The following is a 13,176-nucleotide window of genomic DNA, read 5'->3' on the forward strand; positions in this document are numbered from 1 at the left end:
GGACAGATGAAACTGCTTCCTTGAGGATTTTATTTGAACCTATAAAATTAGTTCCACAATCACTTCTTATTTCTTGAAGTTTTCCTCTCCTCGAAGCAAATCGTTTTAGAGCAGCTAGGAATGCTTCACTTGATAAGTCGTTAGCAATCTCTAAATGGATAGCCTTTGTAGCTAAACAAACGAAAATACAGATATAACATTTAATTGGTCTTATACCTCTTCCCCTTTTCATTTTCACAGAAAATGGGCCGGCATAATCAACGCCAACCTTTGAAAAGGTTCTACTTGGAATCACTCTACTTGCAGGTAGTTCTCCCATTAATTGAATAGATGTTACTGCTCGTACTCTGCAACATTTTATGCATTTCCAAATGCATTTTTTAATTTCATTCTTTGCACTTATTATTCAGTATTTCTGTCTTATTGCGGATAACATTAAATGCAACCCTCCGTGTAAATGTTTTTCGTGATAATGCTGTATTATTAATTTTGTGAAGTGATTATTATTTGGCAATATAATGGGATGTTTACTTTCTCTGGTAATTTCTGCGTTTCTTAATCTACCTCCTACTCTTAAAATTTCGTTTTCATCTAGAAATGGATTAAGTGAAATGATTTTGCTTTTAGTTTTAATCGGTTGTTCTGTCTTTAAAGCCTTAATTTCTTCTGAAAATTCATTAAGTTGAACATTTCTTATAATAAATTCTGAAGCCTTCCGTAACTCATAGGCGGTAAGCACACCAGATTGCTTTTCACGAGCGGATTTACAGTTGTTCACGAAGCGCAGAACACAAGCCATTATTCCCAGTACTTTGGTTAAATTTCCGTACAGTTCAAGATTTAGTAACGGTTCTGTAGATTCCACAAGTGTTTTCAAAGTAACACATTTTCGTTCTTCACTAACGTTTTGCAAGTCAGCTTCGGTATTCATTTCGTTTATGTGATGTCGAATATCTACTTCTGAAAGCCAGGGTGGCCCAGAAAACCAATCACTATCATTAATTAGAGCTTCAGCATCCATCCCCCTCGTAAGTTTATCAGCAGGGTTTGTCTTGCCACTGCAAAAGTACCAGTTGTTTAAAATTGTTTTCTCCTTGATTTCTACCACACGATTTCTAACAAATTGTTTCCACTCGTTGGCAGATCCCTTGATCCAGTGAATGCAAATTTGGGAATCAGTCCAGTAAAATATATTTCCGTTATCCAACTGCGGAAATATCGATTGCAAATACGAACCTAATCTTGCAGAAATTAATGTTCCCAAAAGTTCAAGCCTAGGGAGTGTTACCCTTTTTAATGGAGTCAAACGGGATTTCGACATTATGAAACTTGTTTTACATTTATTTTTCTTCTTAAATCTAAAATATGCTACGGCACCATAACACTTGGGACTGGCATCAGAAAATATGTGAACTTCTATAAACTTCCAACACATATCACTGAAGTACTGTCTGGGAATTTCGAAAAACTTTATTTTTTCAACTTCTTTTAACCATTCCTGAAATATGAATTCTGTATCAAGGGGAACACTTTCGTCCCATTGAATACCTTTTTCCCACATAGTTTGCATTAAGAGTTTAATTCGAACAGTAAATGGATTCATAATTCCTAAGGGATCAAAGAGCATACCACATGCTGCTAAAATGATGCGTTTAGTTACTTTGAGATTTTGTAACTTCTCAAACTGAGATACATCTATTTTCAAATTATCATTGACATTGTCCCAGATAAGACCTAAAACTTTCAACGGTACCAAAGAGTCTTCAGATGTTTCACGAGAGTCAATTCCATTAAGTTTCCATAGTTCATTCAGCTCAGGTGAGTTTGAAACCCATCTACGTAAATTCATACTGGCTTCGCTAAGAATGAAAATCATGTCCTTGCTTAAATGTAAGGCCTTTGCTACATTGACTGTCCCAGAAATTAAATCATCTACGTAAAGCTCTTTTAACATACTGCATGCCTCTTCGTAGGCATCTTCATACTTTTTTAAATGCAGTCTTACTGTAGCTGTTAATAAATAAGGTGAGCACTTGACCCCGAAAGGAACTCGATTGTGTTGAAGAACTTGTAAGTTGGAATTACTGTGATCGAGATTTGACCCTTCTTCATTTATCCACAAAAACTTTAAAAAATCCCTATCTTCTTTAGCTAAGCCTACCTCTAAAAATGCACGCTGAATGTCGGCACAAAACGCAATTGAATGTACCCTGAATTTAATGATAATCTTTAGCAAATCAGGATTTAAATTAGGTCCGCTTTCCAAACAATCATTAAGTGATAAATTTCCCTTACTTTTAGAAGAAGCGTCAAAAACTATTCGAACCTTTGTAGAATCCTTCTGCTCGCGCACTACCGCGTGATGAGGCATGTAATACCCCGTTTTCAAACTACTATTTAAATACGTATCTACCCGTTCCACTATACCATCTCTCAAGTGTTCATTAATTATCTCATTATATTTTAAATATAGCTCGCTATTTTTCTGAAACTTATTATTTAAAAATTGTAAACGCTGTTTCGCGATTTCATAATTGTTATTTAAACCTTCAACACCCTCTTTCCACAATAATCGAGTTTCATACCTTTTATTCTTGTAAATTGTATTTCGTTCAAATGACTCTAAAATTTCTTTATCTGATAGAGATATTTCTTTATCCGAACTTATCCCAATTGCTTCTAATTCCCATAATTTTTTAACTCTTTCATAATCTAAGTCCTCATTTACAACGGTTATATGATTAACTCTTGCGTCCTTACACTTTGATCCTTCGTCCTTGCCTTGAATCACAAAACCGAAAGTGCTTTCTGTTGCGACTAATTTTTTACAAATCTTCACGTTTCGTTCTCCTAAAATTTCCCAAATATAATCCGAACCTATTAATACTTGAATTTCGTCACTCGTACCAGCATCTGCTAATTCTATTCCCTTCTCAAACGCCATCTTTCGTATCCACCGAGAAGGAACTTTTACTTGCCCTAGTGTTATAGAATCAATGACTATTGCGTTAATTTTTATCTTTTTACTGGGATGGCTTACATTTTGCAATACGATTTCTACGATATCATACAAGCGCTCTTTTGCATCTTTGCATCCAAATGTGAAAATAATAAGCGCTTCTTTATGAATAATTTTCAACCCCAGTGAATCAACCACTTCTCGTAAGATGAACGACTTTGTTGAACCTGAATCTAGCATACAACGTAATACCTTTTCGTTCCCCCTTTACACTTAACTGTTGCCGAAAACGTCTGTAAAAGAACGGAAGTCGGTAGTTTAATTTTGTTATTATTTTCATTACATAAGAGCGAAAGAGAAGCTTCAGGGATTGGCGTTTGTTTTGTCTGATTGGAAGTATCCGTCTCTAAACCTTTCGATGCGGCGTCACATATTAACGAATTATGTAAACCTTGGACATTGCACAGTCTGCATTTTTCATCTTTATGAGCACAGAAACGCCTTGGATGCCCTTTCGAAAAGCAAATAAAACATAAACCTCGATTCATTAATGCCTTTCGGCGAGCCTTTAAATCAAGTGCGCAATCATGATTCATATGACAAGCAGATAAACAAAATATGCAGACATTTTGATTCTCTTTCTTATGCGGGGTAGAGAACTTTCGATTTGGATTAAAATGTGATTTTTGAAAGTATTTAGAGGGAGTTTCGCTTTGACTAGTTAATACTGAAGCACCTTGCTTATCCGTACTGTAAATATTTCTTTTAGAATGCATGTAAGACTTATTTTGATAACCTTGATGGGAACTTTTGTTTCGTATTGATGTTTCATTTACATCAAAATTCTTAGAACGCGCTAACATCATTGATGTTTCCCTACATTCCACTTCCGTTTTCAAGAACGTTAGTAGTTCATTAACATCGAAATTGTGTTTAGCACTTCTTTTCCTAGTGAATTCTAGAGTTAAATTCTCGGGTATTAACTTTAACAAAATAGGGGATAATAAATGTCCATAAGAACCACTAGTAACATTTAAAGAATTTAAATTCCTTATTTGTATTTCTATATCGTCATAAAGCTTCCTCAAAGAAGCCGTATTTCCGGAATATTTTACAGGTTCTAAACTCAACAATTTATTCATATGCGCATTAATTAGCAGGTCATCTCTGCCGAAACGGTTTTTTAGTATATCAACAGCCACCGTATAGTTTTCACTAGTAAAAGTTAATCCATTAATAGCATTTAAAGCTAAACCTCCCAAAAGCGATTTTAAATAACATAACTTGTCAACCGAACTGAGACTTTCGTTTTGGTGAATGGAATTACTAAACTGATTCCAGAATTCAAGCCAAGAACAAGGATCACCGTAATATTTTGTAATCGTTAATTTTGGCAATTTTAAAGTATTAACTTCACAAGTTTTCAACTTCGGAGATATAGTTTCCTCACTAGAATTTCTAGATTCAACTTTGCACGCGTTTTTTCTTAATTTTTCCTGAATTTTACATTTAAAACTTATAATTCTTTCCTGATATTCCTGCGCGGAAATTACTTCTGTTTCTAACTCCTGTTCCGTAATTATAAGTTTTTCAATCTCAGAATCGTATTGTTTCAACAACTGCGATTTTTCAAGTAACATTTCGAGTAATTCTTTTAATTTCTCATCCGCGGTTTCACCCTCTTCTAACAATGCAGAATCTATTTTACTCATCAACTTGGTAGTTAAGCTACGCGTCACCGTACGCAACTTCTTTGCCTTATTCATAGCCTCCATTTTACCATTAGATTCTATCAACTATAATAATCACCAAGATTTTTATTCAACAATTCTATTAAAAACTGGAAAAATGAAAAAGGGCTTACCTCGAATTTCTTCACGTTAAATCCTGGCTTTTCAGTCATGAACTCACTAATTTTCATGAACTCACTACTTTTCTTCGTCCATTCTTCATCTCCACAAATCACGTCCGGGTCACCAGAAAAAATGTACGTATCCAAATGATCAGAAGGTTGTTGATGCTTGTTCCTTGATCTACTGCACCAAGATATTTTACTGTACATTTATTTACAATTTATTTACAAGTCGTATGCCACCTGGCATATTTACAAGCGTTATGCCTCCTGGCATGTACATGATAGACATATTCTGCCACCTGGCATGTGAATTGATACATCATATTAGTTTTCTGCCACCTGACAGATACGATGCAATTACCTCAATTAGCGGTAATACGCCCGACATTTTGTCGTGTCCGCTTCCCTTACGTTCTGTAACGCAACTAACTTTTTGTGCGGTGCGCCCTCTGGGCACAAATCACCGCAATCACCGAGGAGGCCAAAACACCTTCGTTTTTGGTTGCAATCGACCTCACCAAAAGTAATATATCCTCTCTGTTTCCCGGATCAGTGAGATCAGTTTTTATTCTTACATGTTGGCAAATTGTGCACTTTTTACTTTAAAAGTGATTGAGTAGGGTTTCCCTTATTTTCCATAGCAAATTATGTTAAGTTTAGTATCTTTCCTGAACCTCTCGTTTTCCCCTCGCCAAGATACAAATTTAAAGTTAAATGAGGTGAGTATAAAACAGAGAAAACTTGAAGTTTATTCAGAGCAAGATTTCGCTAGCCAGCGTTCATTACTATTTTGTCCTTTCTGTTGTTACGCGGAGTTGCTGATACGCCTTTTTGGCCATTTAATAAGTATATCGCCGGGTAGGTTGCTGAGTCAGCTAATTATTCTTAAATTAAATTGTTAGTCAACACTAATATTTATCTTTGAATTTATTGTTCAATTATTCTGAAGTTCTACCGCAAATCGTCGGTGTTATTGCAAGCACGAAATACGTGCATTTTTGTTAAGAGTTTGATGAATAATAAAGGGTTTTTTACCCTTCTTCTGTGCTGATGTTATTCACGCCAGTGCGAGAAGTCACCAGGTTTTTTAATAAGATCAATTTAACTTAGATAGCGAAGACAAGTAGATCTTAAAATTTAATTATGTTGTTCTTATGTCCTGGTTACGGTTTTTATGCCTTTAGTTAATCTCCCTGCAATTAGTTGTACAATTATCAACAGTTAAACATGTTAAACATTGTTTGAGCTCTACTAAGCCTAAAGAAGCCGCCATTTGTTTACATTTGAAAATCTTAGAAGAATGGTGAATTAATTCAGTTTTTGCACTAACTTCACTGTCATTTTACCGAGTGGGACCAAAGCTGAACTTTCAGTTTTGTGCACCGAAAAATCTGTCTTCCTGCCCGCTAGCCAAATTGCGTGTTTTTGTGCAGAAACTCTAATTTTAATTGTAAAAATTATTTGAGCTATTTTTAACTGCATTTGGTGTTTTGAGCTTTATTTATTTTTGCCTTGCGGCGAAGTGAGAGCTCAATTCATTGAATGAGAAATGTATCTCTAATGAAATTCGAGGAAATGCGTTTAAATGAAATGCAGCAAAAAATGCGTATAATTTAACAGGCCATACAAGGAAGTCATGTGCAGTCCTTATGAGATTTTTTATTTCATGTGTATCCTACTTATATTTACTTCAAGTGTTAGTCTGTTACATTTCTCGAGTGTTTTGGCTTGACTATAGATGCAATGTTCTTTACTTTATGTGTATCCTACATCTATATATTTAAAGTGGCTAAAACTGTTACATTTTTCTCGTGTTTTGAATTTTTTCTAAAGTTTTACTTTCTGCACTTTATGTGTATCCAGTACTGATTTCCACAACATCAGATTCGTTTTTCCTCTGATGTCTATTTATTTTTCCAGTACCTTAAATGACGTAGCAATAACGTATTCTTTTCATTGATTTCACTTCCTCTGCTTCTTAATTTACGACGTAATTACACAATTGAAGGAAGGAAAAGTTTTCCTTCTCGGTTATAACTTAAATCCCTTTCCAAACAATGCATGAAAGGTTAACACATAGACACCATTTTCTCTCAAAGCACAAAGAATTTTGCTGCATTGTTTATCAATATATTTAAGAAAACTCCAAATTGAATGCATATCCAATTTTTGTGATAAATTTCCATTAGTCTAATTGAAGCCGCGTCAGAAAGCGGTTAATAAGAATTCTTAAATCTGCATTTTTATCATAGTAATCGTACCAGAGAAATATGGTTGTGGAGAGCTTGAAGTAATTTATTCTATTTGCAATTAGAGAAAGGAAACTATATGCTTAATCTGTTTTCAGCAGCAGCAAGTCATAAAATGAATTTTTGATTGCGTACCTTTTCTCCAATTAACTTTCCGAGATTACATTCGTTTTCGGTAGAATGCCCATTTCAGGGAACACATTAATTCGTTGATGCAAAAGAAGAGTGAACAAAGTCTAGTACATTTATCAATAAACTGATCGTTCAAAACATGATCCGGAACGGGAATCATTATGTGCATTTCCTTTATTTATAAGCTTTTATTTATTTACTCAGGGTGTTTCACTGTAGGTAGAATTTTGTCATAGAATTTTAACCTACTTCCTGATAAGCTATCGGGTTCACATTTTTTAACAGCAGAGCACTTTTTTCAAAATTCAATTAATTTTTTTATTTAATGTTTAAACGATTTTTGCACATTACTTCTTTTAACGAACCAACTAAACATATCAGAATTCTACTGTTTATTCAGTAACGAACACAGAAGAAAATAATCTTTTCAGTGAAACTTGTGTGAAAATTGTAACTTAATTTCTAAAATTTTAGCGAATATTTTAAAACTACTCGATTTTTTTCGACTATTTGTTATTTATAATCTTAAAATTTCAACATTCAAAAATGTGTCAGGTATAAAGTTTTTAATTTTTCACCGACTATAAACGATCTTTTCGCTCTCCTTTAAAACGAGAATGTTAAAAAAAAAACATTAATTGAGCAATTTTCTGCATTAAAATAATCACGTTGCAGCCTGAAGCAGAGCGAGGAAAGGAAGTGTTTTGATTTGGCTATCTTGGCTCAGTTAATTGACGATTTTCATTTTCTCATTTCAGCTTTAAGTAAAAAGCTCGTTAACATTGTGATTATATCCAGTTTCCCAAAAGTGAATATTCAAAGCGATTTCTTCATTTCCTGAATGACGTTCAGTTATTATTCTTTATTTTATGATTTTCTTGTAATTTATTGCTTGTGTTTTAATAATCATTAACCATTTCACCATCGATAACGAATAACTGAGACTAAAATACAGAAAATAAAATATAATTATCTTTTTTTCATCCAGTAAGATTTTATTTAAAATGGATATGATCATAAAAGTAGAAAAATAATTAATCACATTAATCATTCTTCAGATATAAATTTCAGTCACAAAGGTCCTAGGACCCTTGTGAAGGACTCCGTATCTCATGTTAAATATATTACTACAGTACTGAAATTTTTCCTTCTATTGAAACTGAAATTAATTTGCATTCTGCTGAAAGTCTATGGAAGATATAAAAAGTGCAGAAAGGAATTAGCATAAAAATAACAAGTTATCTAAAACTTTAAACCATTTCTGTATTGAACATTTTCACCTCTTTTAAGTCAATTAGAGTTCATGCGTCCAGTAGACTTTATCGAGAGATTTTTAGTACAATTTCAGTCTTCTAAGCTAAAGTTTAAAAAATTATCAACTGAACATAATATATCTGATACAGAAAATATACTTTTAGTTATTTTAAAATACCGACCTTGTTTTGGCGTCGATTTCCAGACACAGGTTTCTTTTCTTCAAAAGCAGAAAGAAAAAAAATTTGCTTCTAATAAAGACGGATCGGTGTGTGATCGCTCTAGAAATTTATACAGCTTTGTTCAAATGTTACGCCAAAACAGAATGACTTTTTGGCTAGTTTAAAAATTTACATTGGCATGTTTCTCTTATACTATTTACCATAAAATAAGGGAATGTATTTTGATGCAAATTTCATCACGATTTTCTTCATTTTGAAGAGCATGTGCATGTTTCTGAAAGTTATGCAATAGAATAAAACTGAAAATAACGCAAAACGTGTGCATGCAAATTGGATGAAACTTGGTCATAGTATTTATTATATCACTTGTAACTTAAAAATGCAAGAAAATATTATACAGAGTGCTTACATTTTCTAATATCAGCAAGAATATAAAATTTCCTAAATTCGGGTCTGCAAATTAAATACAAAGCAGTTCTCAGCCCATGCAGATTTTGAATAGGGAGTTGGAGGTCAGCAACAAGCCTCGTGAAAAAATTCCACACATGCTCAATGGGATTAAGGTCGGGAACGTGTGCTGGCCATTCCGTATTTTCTTCTTCAAGAAACTCGTGCACGAGGTGAGCAGTGTGAAAGCGGAAAATATCTGTTTGAAAAATGAAGGTACCACCAATTGCAGCAGCATACAGACGAAAAATAGGATCCAGAATATCGTCTCTATCTCCGAGCGCTGAGAGTTCCGAATGGCAGCACATACAGCTCTGTGCACCAATCTAAAGATACTCCTCGCCCAAACAAGAGTTCTACTTCCTGAGCAGATATTATTTTCCCGTATGTTAGGCAAAAGATAACGGATGTTTGCTTCTCTCACGTCAAGAACAACTCTGTAGTGAAAAGCGGGACTCTTCAGTAAATAGAACAGACCTCCACTAATTTCAAACCCGTTTACTTGACTACCTAATTCAAAAGCTCCGTCTAGTGACGGGCGGTCATCTAGCACACTAACATGTTTCTTGCAGCTTCTGACTACTGTCGTGGCTGCCCTGTAGCAAAAATAAGCAGGTATCTAAGTTTAGATGGCGTTGTAGTTCCTTTGCGACGGGCACTAAATAGCAAATGCCGGTCATCTGCAGAAGTGGTAACTTTTGGCCTAACTTCGGTATGTCTTCGAAATGTGGAACCATTAGTTAGGAATTGGTTCCACAAACGGCTTACCACTTAATAGTCAACATTTAGCCATCTTGCCAAGTCAGACTCTATTTAACCTACTTCTAATCAGTCTATGGCTCTGTAATGCAATTCTAATCGATCTATGGCTCTATAATGCAATTCTAATCGGTCTATGGCTCTATAATGCCAACAAATGTTGCTTCTAACTGCTTTTTACACTTTAGCTATCTCGAAATCATTTCGTCATTCATTGACTAGCGATTCACTCCTAAACAGCTAGTTTTATAGTGTATCTTATTTATGTAAAGCGATGCTACTGCAACTTTTTTGCATGATGCTACTCAATGCAACTTGCTTTTATTTGTAACATATCAAAATTTCAAAAATTTCAAATTGCTTTTAGCCGATTTATCGTGATTTTTCAGTTTGTTGCTTAACTTTTGGAAGAATAACTTTTTATAAAAATCAAATCTAGTACAGAATGCATTAAATCAATGAAATTATTGCAACAATTTTAATTATCAACTACAAAATGTAAATTTGCTAAAACATCGAGTTAATTCCATTTTCATATGTTCAAACAAAGCATTTTTGTGGAAGAATACATATTTTAACCAAAAAATTATTTTTTTTCTTTTTAAGGCAATATTTTTTCGTACAAAACATGTCTTAAATTTTTAAGAAAAAAAAATCATCCGAGTAATTATTTTCTCCTAACCGTCTTTTTCATAATTGCGCAAATCTTCTACATTTTTAAAAACTCTCAACTTTTTAATTTAAAGGATGAATAACTTTTTCCCGAACTACATTTTTTTTCCTTCTTAGAAGACTTTCATAGCCTTAAAGTGAGGTAGATATTTTTTTCTTTTTAGTACAAGAGGTGCTATTAGTCTCGAAGCTCACTTTTTATCTGTACATAAAGCCCAAATCTATTTCAAACTGTTGGCACCAAATGTATTACATAAAAAAATTAAATAATGGAAAATTTATATACATGTATGTATGTTCCTCGCATTGTAGAAAAACGAAGACACATAAAGCCCCGACTTCTTTATACGCACAGTCCTCCACATGAACATGGCTCCTCGAAGCTCGAATTTTGAATTTCGAATTTTATTTTGATTTATTTCATATTTTGTGCACATTTAACGACATATTGTTTAACAAACTCAGAATTAGTATTACTCTTCGAAATAAAACATTTTTATCTCTGGCACACCAGACTGTTTGCCATTCTGCAAAATGTACAATATTTATCTTTTAGTTTTAATCTATAGATTCCGCTGTTTGAAAGCAATGTGTTGCCACTTCCTCAAATGGAATATTTGCCATCTCCACACATCCACATCAGCTTGTTGCCATTCAGTAAAACGTAAGTTTAATCTGTTTCTGAGTGGCAAACGAAGTCATCGAAAAGCAATAAATGCAGTTCTTTAAAATATTTTTTGATTTAAATAAAATGCATTTATGCCATAAAATGTTTAATTAGAAATATGAAATATTTTTGTAAAATGGCACTAACTGGGTTCATTAAAAACATTACATATTTTTTTATTCTATGATAGCTCATTCAGACAACTGGTCACACGAATGGCTAGTTTAAAAAACAAAAACAGTGTAGCAAATATAAAAAATTGCTTAGCAAAATGAAACACTATACCAGGAATTCATAAGACACGCTGTTTTTTAATATATTGCGACTTTTTTCGTTAATTTTATGTAGCATGATTGCGAAGAAATCGATGTTTAATAATAACGCTAAAAGACAAAAGAAAAAAATCTGAAATATTTCAGATTTTATATTACGCCCAAAGGGTGGTTTTTTAACGTTTTGTGTGTTACCTTTATTTATTAAATATCATGTTCTTCGCATTTAACAGCAATATCACAAAATATTTAAAAGATCGCATCTTTAGAATTTCTGATACACAGTCTCGCGCGCTGGAGATAAAAACGTGTTTTTTTCGTATAGTGTTGCCGTTGCTCGCTTTGAAATCGTTGAGTTTCTTAAAACTCATAAATGCTGTACAAAATATGAAATAGATAACATATTACATTCCAAGTTCGCCCTTCCAGATGCCTATATTCGGGTGGAGACGTACGTGATTCAAAATTTGAGGGCTCAAGGTACCGTTGATTTATTACAATGCAAGAAACATACATACATTTATGCAGATTCTTCATTATTTAATTGCTCTAAATATAATACAGTTCTCTAATATTTGGTGGCAACAATTTAAAAAGTGATTCGGCGTTTATAGTGAAGCAACTCAAAATGCCGAAACGAAATTAATAGCCCTTCTGGGCTAACGCCCTTTCGGCTATAAAGAGGTATTAGGATTGATAACTTGCGATACGATACTGAGAGTATAAAGAACCTTAAATCTTCCGGTGCTAATATTAGTAACTGAATCCTTTCATGTTTTCTTTCTTCCTTTGTACCTTGTAATTTTTTTTCTATATTTTGTATAGAAAAATTATATATCTGTATTTTCTAATGAAATCTACATTATTTATATGCATGACATCAATACTTAAAACGTTGCTATTGGGGTAAACAGTGTTTAAAATTTATCTTTTAAATAATGAAAGTTACAAAACATAAATGTCTCTCATTTCACTCATGAAATTTCCACATTTTAAAATAACGTCGTTTTTTACATGAAACTGAGTGTGTTCCTCCTCTGCTTGACATTAGGTCTATCACTCTGATCTGGGATTTTAATATTGTTGCTAGCCTACGAGTTTGTAATGGATTGAATGCACACAGAGTCGATGATAGCTTGGCTACGTTTTTCCAAAGAAACACTTTATAGTTTTGGAAACTGTTCAATAAAGCATTCATAGGGCAATCCTCAGTATGACAGAGCACAATCAATAGTCACCAAACTACTAGAAAGTTAAGCACTTCTTCAAACTACTAAGACCATTAAGCACAACGCAATCAAAACAAAGAGCGAAACTTGAGCGGAGATCTCTCAATACTCCGAACTAAACAAATGAGAGCTATCTTTATCGGTACAGGTAAACGTAATGCCGCGATATTGAGAATTCCACAGCGTTTCCAGCTCAATAACAATGCTGCTCTAAAGGCACTACATGTAAATGCTCATGTACAGTTAGTGAGATTGCCAAAACAGAAAATTTAATAAACACGAAGTGATAGGAGAACATCTGCTCGGTTTAAAAGATCAAACGATTCTAATAGGATTGGAATATGGATTGAAATTCAATAATACAGATAAAAATGGATGCACTATATACAAAGAAGAAATTCATAAGCGATGAAAAAAATAAGTATATATGCAATATATGCAAATACAGGAGTGCATGTGTATAAATTATGTTGGAAAATTTAAGTCACTTAGAAGTGTG

At 33.6% G+C, this 13,176-nt stretch overlaps 1 protein-coding gene across 1 annotated transcript in view; it reads left to right on the forward strand.

The window, feature by feature from the left end:
* LOC118201805 (potassium channel subfamily T member 2-like) overlaps positions 1-13,176 on the forward strand; it is a 459,181-nt gene that overhangs the window by 199,364 nt on the left and 246,641 nt on the right. The gene's annotated exons all lie outside the window — the stretch shown is intronic.

This window comes from Stegodyphus dumicola, chromosome 10, assembly GCF_044657685.1.
Source record: "Stegodyphus dumicola isolate Sdum_Otavi_A_Nest chromosome 10, ASM4465768v1".
Taxonomy (NCBI): Eukaryota; Metazoa; Arthropoda; class Arachnida; order Araneae; family Eresidae; genus Stegodyphus; species Stegodyphus dumicola.